General features: G+C 41.1%; 1 pseudogene; it reads left to right on the top strand.

The window, feature by feature from the left end:
* The first annotated feature begins 275 nt into the window (after positions 1–275).
* On the top strand, positions 276–393 carry LOC145291883 (5S ribosomal RNA; annotated as a pseudogene).
* Positions 394–9,662: the final 9,269 nt, after the last annotated feature.

The raw sequence follows: 9,662 nt of genomic DNA, 5'->3' as shown, positions 1-9,662 counted from the left end.
GTTCGTCAGAGAACATTTCATTAAAGTACTTGTAAAAGAGGCACACTGGCGCAACTTGGCGGCAGTGTGGTATAGGTTGCAGCTTGTTTGATAATACAGAACCTATTAAATTTGAGTTTTTTTTTTACTCTAAGAGAAAGAGTTTAGTCGTAGATACACTAGCCCAGATGTGGCAACAATACTCTATGCATGGGTGAATGGTATGTTTGTAGAGATACAGGATATTGTCAGGTGTTAATAGTTTTGTGCTACGGTAGAGATTTATGTACGTACGTATGTACGGCATAATCACGTTTGACACACCGGTTCCCACCAGATCACCGAAGTTAAGCAACGATGAGCCTGGCCAGTACCAGATGGGTGACCATTTGGGACTTCCAGGTGCTGTATGTGCTCTCCGCTTATCTCGGCATGGACTTCTCCTTGCCACTGGACTCAAGTAGTGCTGATTCAGGAGAGGTGTGGGTGTAGATTGCGCAACCCTTGCCTCATAATTACACGCGCAGCTGCCCTTACAGGGGGTATCCTTTGTCTTTCGAGACTGAACGGAGACATCGAGAGAGAACCCACCTCCTTTGCAGCACCCCTGGTAATGCTTTGTCTATTTCTACATTTCTTTCAGCTATCACTAGATTTGCAATAAATTCCTCATGAGATGTTTATCACTTTCATCTTAAATTTTCATACTGTGCGTTCGTGTCATGTTGAATCAACTATTACATGAAAATCAGCAACTTTCTTTGCTTTAACAATTACAAAACATAAAAAAGCCCCCCCAAAAATTACCCAGCCTCTGATTGACATATTACGCTTCCCGAAAACTTTTTATTCAGACCCCTCGGCTTAACATTCACGGGCAACATGAATTGGAAGAGATACATTGAGGATATTACCAGGGGTGCTGCGAAAGAAGGTTGGCTAATGGAACGTGACGATGGTTAAGTGGTTAACGATACGGACTGGCAACCTGAGAGTAAGTTCCACAAAAAATCGCTTTCATTTAGGAGCTTGTCAATCTTCTTATGGCTCCTTCCCGTAAGTACTCGATGTTTTTCTAAAAAGAATTCTGACTAAAAAAACAAAAAGAAAACAAAAAATCGGGGGAACCAACGCTGATAACAGACTGTTTGGATTCATATGATGATGATGATGATGATGATGATGATGATGATGATGATGATGAAGACCGTGCTAAAAAGTTACTCACTTGAGAGGTTTTTTTTTTTTTTACACAGTGATCACCACTTATCAAGGCCCGGAAGCCACTCAGGGATAAGGGTTATTGCAAGTACATTACGTTAGTGTGGAGATTTGATGAAGTGTTTACTTAAGGGGGCGGTTCATTAGGAATTTGTTAACATTGGACTTGAAGACATCCAAGTTGTAGTCCGGAGGGAAGCAGGCAGACGGAACAGAGTTCCACAGGCGTGCAGTTCTAAGAAAGAAGCTTTGTTCATGGAATCCGTGTTTTGATTTAGGCACAGATATAGAGTGGGGGAAATTTTTCACAGTGGATTCAGCTAGACGGGTGATTTTCGTGAAAGATTGGCGAGGGGGGGGACCAGAGATTGGAGTTCAGACGAGCACCTGCCATGGAAATATCGATAAAACAAGGATAGGCTCGCAACGTCTCTTCTGTGGGAGAGAGGTTGCAGGGTAGAGAAAAGGGCATCCCCCACTAAGCCACGAAGTCTAAAGATATGGAGTATTCCATATCTTTACAAGACTATCATTTTCCCAAGCATCTGACACCAATCTCTCACTCTTAAACAGGGTCCAAAAAAGGAGTCTCCAATCAAATAGGTCCTGTCAACTAAACTCCAACTTATGTCTAGAGCTGTGACAACAGCATATTCTTTTCATTGTTTTGACTCTTTAGTATATATCCGTTAATATCTTATATGCTTTTATATAAACGGATATGGTTCTCGGGTGATTAAGCGTGTCGAACTGTGTCGGATATATACCCGAGAGTCAAAAGAATGAAGCCCCGCTTATCTTATATCATCTCGACGTTAATCACCCCCCCCCGTCTGAGGCGACAAGCAGCAAAATCTCATCCCTTCACTGTAGAGATCTTTAGATGCTGGAAAGCCCTCTACTCTAAGTGTTTCTTTCCACCGAACTGTTAGACTTTGGATTTTATCCCGGGTTCCTGTTTCTCTGACTGTGCTGACATGCAGAAGTGTAATGTAAACAGATATCTCGCTGCTCAACTCCTTACATAATGTCCCTGTAGTTTTGGGCAAAATAGTAGCCCCTTGCGTCCAAATGGCACTGTGCATTGAGATGAATTAACAGTAAAAATATGATCAAGGGGAGGATAAAACCGGCCTCAATAATATCATAGTGTATCATAACGCATCTCTTGTGGGAGGTGACGTTGACTAAGTAGTTTACTGACAACCTGGATGTGCCAAGTTCGAATCAAGTTCGTTCCACTGAAACACCTTCATTTAGGGGTGTGGGTAACCTTCGTGTAGTCTTTATCGTAAGTACCCAATGTTGTTTAAGAAAGTATTCTAATAAGAAAGATAACGGGGAAACGAATGTCAACAATAGAATCATCTGATTCATACAAAATGAATGAATGCATCGTAAAAACCAGCTCAACACGAACCAAATAATTAGAGGAAATGTAAAGAGATAAAACGAAGGCTCACAAGCTAATACTGTTGACTTCATTAAACCATAGCCTTCGTTCAGCCCTGAAAGACAATGGATACACCATGTAAAGGTGACTGCGTGTGTAATTATTAAGCAATAATACATACACACACACGCACGCATATATATATATATATATATATATATATATATATATATATATAGATAGATAGATAGATATAGACCCCGTGCCAGAATTATATGCAAATCGATATTTTTATTCTAACTCCGATAGTTTTCTATGAAAATCCGTGAAACTTCGTACGTTATACGGCAACACTAACGCATGCGCAGATATAAAATTTTAAGTTGATTTGCGCAATAGCGAGCAAACGGCAGCCATTTTGGTGATTTGCAGTTTTTTTTTTTCAGCGTGCCAACTCTATATGCAAGATGGGACGCAAAAGTGCTTTAAGTCAAGCTTAGAAGTCTAAAATTGTTCAAAGGCTCCATAATAAGATTTCCTCCTTAAAAATTGCCAAAGAATTACACCGTGATCATCGCGCTTGTGTTAGTGTTGCCATATAACATGCTAAATTTCACATCATAGACATTCCGATACAAAACGTATCTAAGAATACTCCAAGATCAATAAAGTACATTTGTATGAAATTTTTTTAAAAAATCAGCCGAGCTATTTTGGGGTTCATAGCGACCGAAGTCACACACAGAGACAAATTGCGTTATATATATATATATATATATATATATATATATATATATATATATATATATATATATATATATATATATATATATAAACTGCAGACAACTTAATGCGGGTACTGTTCTTCCGCTTTATGGTTTTTTAAATCAGAGATTTGCTTCTCCTAGAAAGGTTACCTTCACCATGGCTTATGGGAGCCCTCTCTACCCCAATACACATATACACACACATGTGACCTTGCAACGTGACCTTACACGACCTTGAACCTCTGATCGCGGCCCAGTTATGATCTGCACCCTGGTCGGTACAGTTATAATATGTCGACTGGGCAACCAGGTCTGCCAACCGTTAGTACGTCGCGTCACCCAGTGAGTTCTTCGTTAAGGCGTTGGGGATTCTTCTCGGATGCTCGGTCCTCAAGGCCTGTTCTCCGTGGATCGTCTAGTTATTCTGGGTGTTCGTTGACGGATACGGTGTCACAAATGGCAAATAAAGAAATATCCACATATAGGGATCGACGCACATCAGCAACAAAACTCCGGAGGTTGGTTAATATAATATATATTTCGGAAATTCATAAAAGAAGTATTTACAGCATATACATATAGTTGACAATTAATTCAAGCAAGCAGTTAGTTCTACAACTGAGTTTCTGTTGTTGAAATACCTGGTCGGTATCGCGGACTTTGCGTAATTCTCATTAAGTGATCGACACGTTATAAGCGTTGAGTTATCAGGCAACAAGCGAGGGGGAGAGAGAGGAGAGGTGATTCTGCCGCGACAGAACAACTAGACTTAGCTCTCTTTGACTCTGATTCCGGACTCTCTCTGACTTAATCTCTGATTTTTCATTTCTTTTATAATACAATTATGGAATGATGACGACACCCATGTGCGTCATCGACCAATCAAATTGCTTGATTATAATTCGACGGGGCCTTTTCTCATTGGTTGATTATACTTCGACAGGGCCCTTTTACATTGGTCCATTTCCAAAATTGGATTGACTCCTCCTTTAATTAACGCCCAACTTACACGTTGTATTATTTAACTCCTCCCTGGCTTACTAATGGAATTTTTTTCCATATCCAGGAAAATTATTTTTCCTTTGACTTAAAGTAAATCACGCGATTTTATTTGTTTTAAAATTATCTATTGATCTCATTTGTCGCTTTGAACTTATCGGACAACACATTTTCCCATCCGAGCAAAAATATTTCATAACTTCAATTTTCGTTCGACCTGATTCACCAAATGACAATTCTCGATACGTCATATTATTGTTTTGAAATTTCGGACAATTCATTTTTTTCCTGTTCTTTGTTCTAAAACATAATGCCGAGTCACTGCGAGTGTTTCTCTCAGATCAAAAACAACCCGACTTTTTTCAACTTGTCAAACTCATAGATCAACCTTGGCTCATAGTTTTGTCAATTGCGGGTGTGAAATCCCCAACCCTCCAGCTCCTGCAAAACTATGATTTCGGCCATTTCAGATCAAACGCCTGTGTATTTTGGCTAAAATATTTTATGCATTCTTTTTCGCTTTTGAAGATTTTGTGATTTAACCTCTCGCTACAAAGGCACTTTTGCCGCCGCCATCTCAACAACAGACTTAGCTCAGAATTTATTGACAAAAAAAAATTAATAATAATTTTTATTCCTTCAACACCCGATCATCGTCCGGGAACAAAAAAATTACTTTTAACCAAAAAAAACGTCACATCAACCCTACAGGTCTGATGCGGCCTCTCTTTAATGTTACATTCGCCCCCCATGGGACGACGCTCTCCACAGGATAACGGCGCCCCATGTCCGTTAACACTCAAAGAGATTCTCTCATCTCATAACACAATTCTGGCCTACTCTGAAAGCGAGAAATTGCTGAATTACATGCAAAACAAATAAAATAAATATCATGCAGAAATTGAAAGTTCATATAAATGGCTACTGCATTAACTCAGAGTGTTCAATAACAGTTTGTAGTGGTGGTTTCATAAGCACAAAGTTCGTGTAACAAAATTGGTAATAATAAAAAGTGTCTCTTTTTTTTTCTTCGTTTTGGAACATTAAGCATGCAATTAGTCCTACATTGACGTCACTTAATAGTGTTTAAAAATATTCTGTAGGTTCAGCTTTTTGTCGTAGGGGTGGATTTGGGGCGGGTTCCTCGTCTCTCGTCTGTAGCTGGGCTGGGTTAATTCTGACCCCTTGTGATTCCTGACCAGGGCCGCTCCCCGCGGCGCCATGGGTCGCCAAGAGGCATTTCGAACACTCAATTCCATACATCCACCTCTTTAAACAACACATCACCACCACTAATAGCCCTGCTATAACCCCTATTCCACCCGTCAGACCCCCACCATCACTAAGTTAGGAGGGTCGCTCGTTGACTCCTGCTTAATTATGTGGTCCAACTGACGTTGTAAGCTGTCTAATCATAACCAGGCGATTCCGATAGACTACTCTAGTCTTAACTGTCCCTTTTCGACTATTCTAAGAAGCACCTTCTTTCGGAGTTACCTCAGCTCTAACTCCTATAGGGCTAATCTCGTAATCTTTCTCTTTTGGTTCGTGGTTCGTAGGGTTCAAATCATGCACTGCGGACCGTCAGACAACAGACTTCAATTACTTGAGGATGTTTGCGGCATTCAACCCTAGAATGCGCATGCCCATCCGTGGCATTTTGGGAGAGGGCACACCCTGTGTCCCCTTAGATTGTATAGTCAGCCTTTATGACTGATATACCTCCCGGCTTCTCTGCCGAATTTTACTCACTTCCTTCTTTCAGGAGTTCAAAAACTGTTTGGATAAGGGTGACAAGTGTCGCTCGAAGTTCATTTTGAGTACGGAGAGACCGCTCCATTTACATAGGCTAATATTTTCTGCCCGTTTTCCACGGCTCTCCATCTTGATCGGACACTTCCGATATCTTCCCTAAGCGACCACACCACCAGAGTTCTCAGGGCCCTACCTGTCATAGGTATTATCGCCCACTCTATCGACCTCCGAGTTCACTTCTTCTCTAGTCACCTGTTGTGACTGAGACCTTCAGGCATGTCTGCCTACAATTGTTAGATCCTTCAGTCAATTACTTTTGACTGTTACAGAATGTTGTCTCCGCCCGTGCACACCACTACCGTTGGCGTCATTCGAATTAACGAGAAGACATTCTGAAGAATTCTTCCTTCTTGTGCTTTTCTTCTGAAACGTTAAGGGTGCTTATCTTCTTCCTAACCTGCGATCCCTGTTAGATTTTCCTTCCACTAATGCGTATTCCAGACAACTAGCATTTAACTAAGCGGCCGATACTCGTGCTTTCGGTCGACTTATTCTCGTATCTCTTATAATAGATTTAGTCCGAGAGCTTACCCTAGTGTTCTATTCCTAGTTCCAACTAATCTATCTTCATCGTGACCTAGGGCGCTCTCTCTCTAATCCATCTCTTCGTGCTTATAGAGTTGGCGAGTCGCAACTTCCTGTCGCCCTCAACTCTCCTCCGGACACTGGCCTCGTGCCGCCCTGCCAGGGGTATTCTCGGTACTAGGGTGCTCCAGCTTCAAAGGATCCGGTGTGGAACCGTCCCACTCATCGATGGTGATACGCCTAGGCAGAGCCCTTGCCCACCCGCACTCACCTATTCATTAGGACAAATATAGACGGTCGCACATCGAACAAATTCGCTGCCGATCACTTTTCCCTTAACTTCCCCTCCGGCAGTTGCGCCCCCCGTCAGTGGGCCCTCTATCATCAGAGGTCTTCCCTGTATCCTGCCACCGCCGCGGACATAGGGGCCGGCAACAATAGGCCTCCTTGGGATCCGTCCGTTCTCGGCACATTTTCTCTGGGGTCCGCCCCGGGCGGCTCCCCCTTCCTGGTGGGACATCCTTTCGTTATGTGCCTATCAGGGTGGTAAGTGAAACAATACCATTCACCTTCATCAGGGGTCGGTTGACAGCGGCCGGATTGGGGCCCCTTGTTGGCCCTTGTACCTCTTTCCTGGGGCTGCAGTGACACATCCCCTGCAGCGCTCCCCAACTCCGCTCCTCCTGTTGGTCTGCACCGTCCGCTCTCTTGACCGAACTGTCTGTTTTTACCACCGTTCGGTCCTAACGAGCGAGGTGGTCTATCATACCCCGTGGGACACTCTGCAGCTCGGTGCCCCTCTTTCTGGCAGGTCCAGCAGAATGACCCATATCTGCCAGGAGTGGGTGGAAAAAACCCATGCGTGAGGCTCCACTCTCTTATGTTGGGATCAGCTTCCGCCTCTGTCTCCCAATCCTCCTCGATCCCCCAAAGTTGGACATCCGAAACCTTCCTCTCTCGAACTTCCTCGACTTCGGGCTGGGGTGGGGTTTCTCAGATCAAAAACAACCCGACTTTTTTCAACTTGTCAAACTCATAGATCAACCTTGGCTCATAGTTTTGCCAATTGCGGGTGTGAAATCCCCAACCCTCCGGCTCCTGCAAAACTATGATTTCGGCCATTTCAGATCAAACGCCTGTGTATTTTGGCTAAAATATTTTATGCATTCTTTTTCGCTTTTGAAGATTTTGTGATTTAACCTCTCGCTACAAAGGCACTTTTGCCGCCGCCATCTCAACAACAGACTTAGCTCAGAATTTATTGACAAAAAAAAATTAATAATAATTTTTATTCCTTCAACACCCGATCATCGTCCGGGAACAAAAAAATTACTTTTAACCAAAAGAAACGTCACATCAACCCTACAGGTCTGATGCGGCCTCTCTTTAGTGTTACACACACACAAATATACATGCAGTTTAATTTGTTGCTGGCTATCTTGCTCTTGCTTGTTGCTGGATCTCAACATTTTGAACCGAGAGAGAGAGACTTAGCTGTCGTACAAAGCTAAGACTCTGTAACATCATATTTGTATAGATACTCCCTCAGACATTTGGACTCATGGATTTTAAATGTCTGAGGGAGTGGCACTCGTCTGACAAGACGTTGCAATCATCATATATATATATATATATATATAATGTCTTTAAAATTTTAAACCTCAATCTTATACCACAATCACTGTGACCGAAACCTAAACGATAAATGATGCACGGCACCATATGATATAGATGTTAAAAATTACTCCAGATAACACCTGTATACATCTACTCCGGGTGGTTATATAACATATAAGCATATGGATACGTGTGTATACATAGTCTTCTTCTTGCACAAGATCCGTGGGTATTACTATTTACAAATAATTAATATAACACATATTAAGTTATATCAGTGCTAATTAGTAGCAAATAACTGGGAGGAATTCGTAGTCACCCTTCTTTTTAAATAATCATTATCGCTGCCATAAAAAATGACTGAATTTAACCATCAAAAGTTTCGTAATGACATATTTTCTGAGTTTTACAATTACTATCATTATGAAAAGTTTTAATAACAAATTTACAAATACACCAATTAATAAACCAACATTAAATGAACAAGTGAAAAAGTAATAAATATTAGGGTGGTCTAGAAAAAAAAAACGATTTTATTTAAGTGAGAAAAAAAACAAATCTATCACTATCAAACAAATGATGCCACCTCTCTTCCCCTCTCTCTCTCTCTCTCTCTCTCTTTCTTCTCTCTTCTTCCCTTTTTCCTTCCCCATTCCATCTCCCTCATACTCTCTTCTTTTTTTCTTTCTTACGCCTCTCACTCCCTTCCCTCTCTTCCACCGTTCACTAGAAGTCCAAGTAATGGTCAACAGATCCGGGTAAATCCTAACCTTTTCGCAGATATAAATATGAATACTAAATTGAAACAAATAATACAAAAGGAATTTAAGACACACTAACTCTTGAAGTTTCGGACAGCGGGCAACGGACAGGCAAACCTTACACTTATTTAAGATAACATCTACATAGCTCTGGTTTTAGAACCTAACTCCTCAACCCTCTAACCCTGCAGACTCTATTCCCTAACACCAACAGGAAAATGAATGAATAAAGACACGACGAAATAAGTAAATAAACAAATATGAAAATTAATAAACTAACAAATTCGCACCCAATCAACCCTGTTCTCCGCACAGCTGAACCCTTTACAAAAAAAGCCTTCTTTTACTGGAAATTGGTTTTCGTTTTTCATTAAGATTTCCGCTTTCGAAAATAAGCGTTGTTGCCTGAGGAGGTCTCTAGTTACTAAATACTAGAAGACCGAAACATGCTCATAACTGTGTAGCAACAAATTACAGCATATGTAAAGACAAATTTAATATATATATATATATATATATATATATATATATATATATATATATATATATATAAAACTCAAATCGTCTTGCTTGGGTGTTGAAATC

Source organism: Euprymna scolopes, chromosome 12, assembly GCF_053919585.1.
Source record: "Euprymna scolopes isolate OS-2025 chromosome 12, ASM5391958v1, whole genome shotgun sequence".
In the NCBI taxonomy this organism is placed as follows: domain Eukaryota; kingdom Metazoa; phylum Mollusca; class Cephalopoda; order Sepiida; family Sepiolidae; genus Euprymna; species Euprymna scolopes.
The sequence above is the reverse complement of the archived record's forward strand: the minus strand, read 5'-3'. Positions and strand labels throughout refer to the sequence as shown.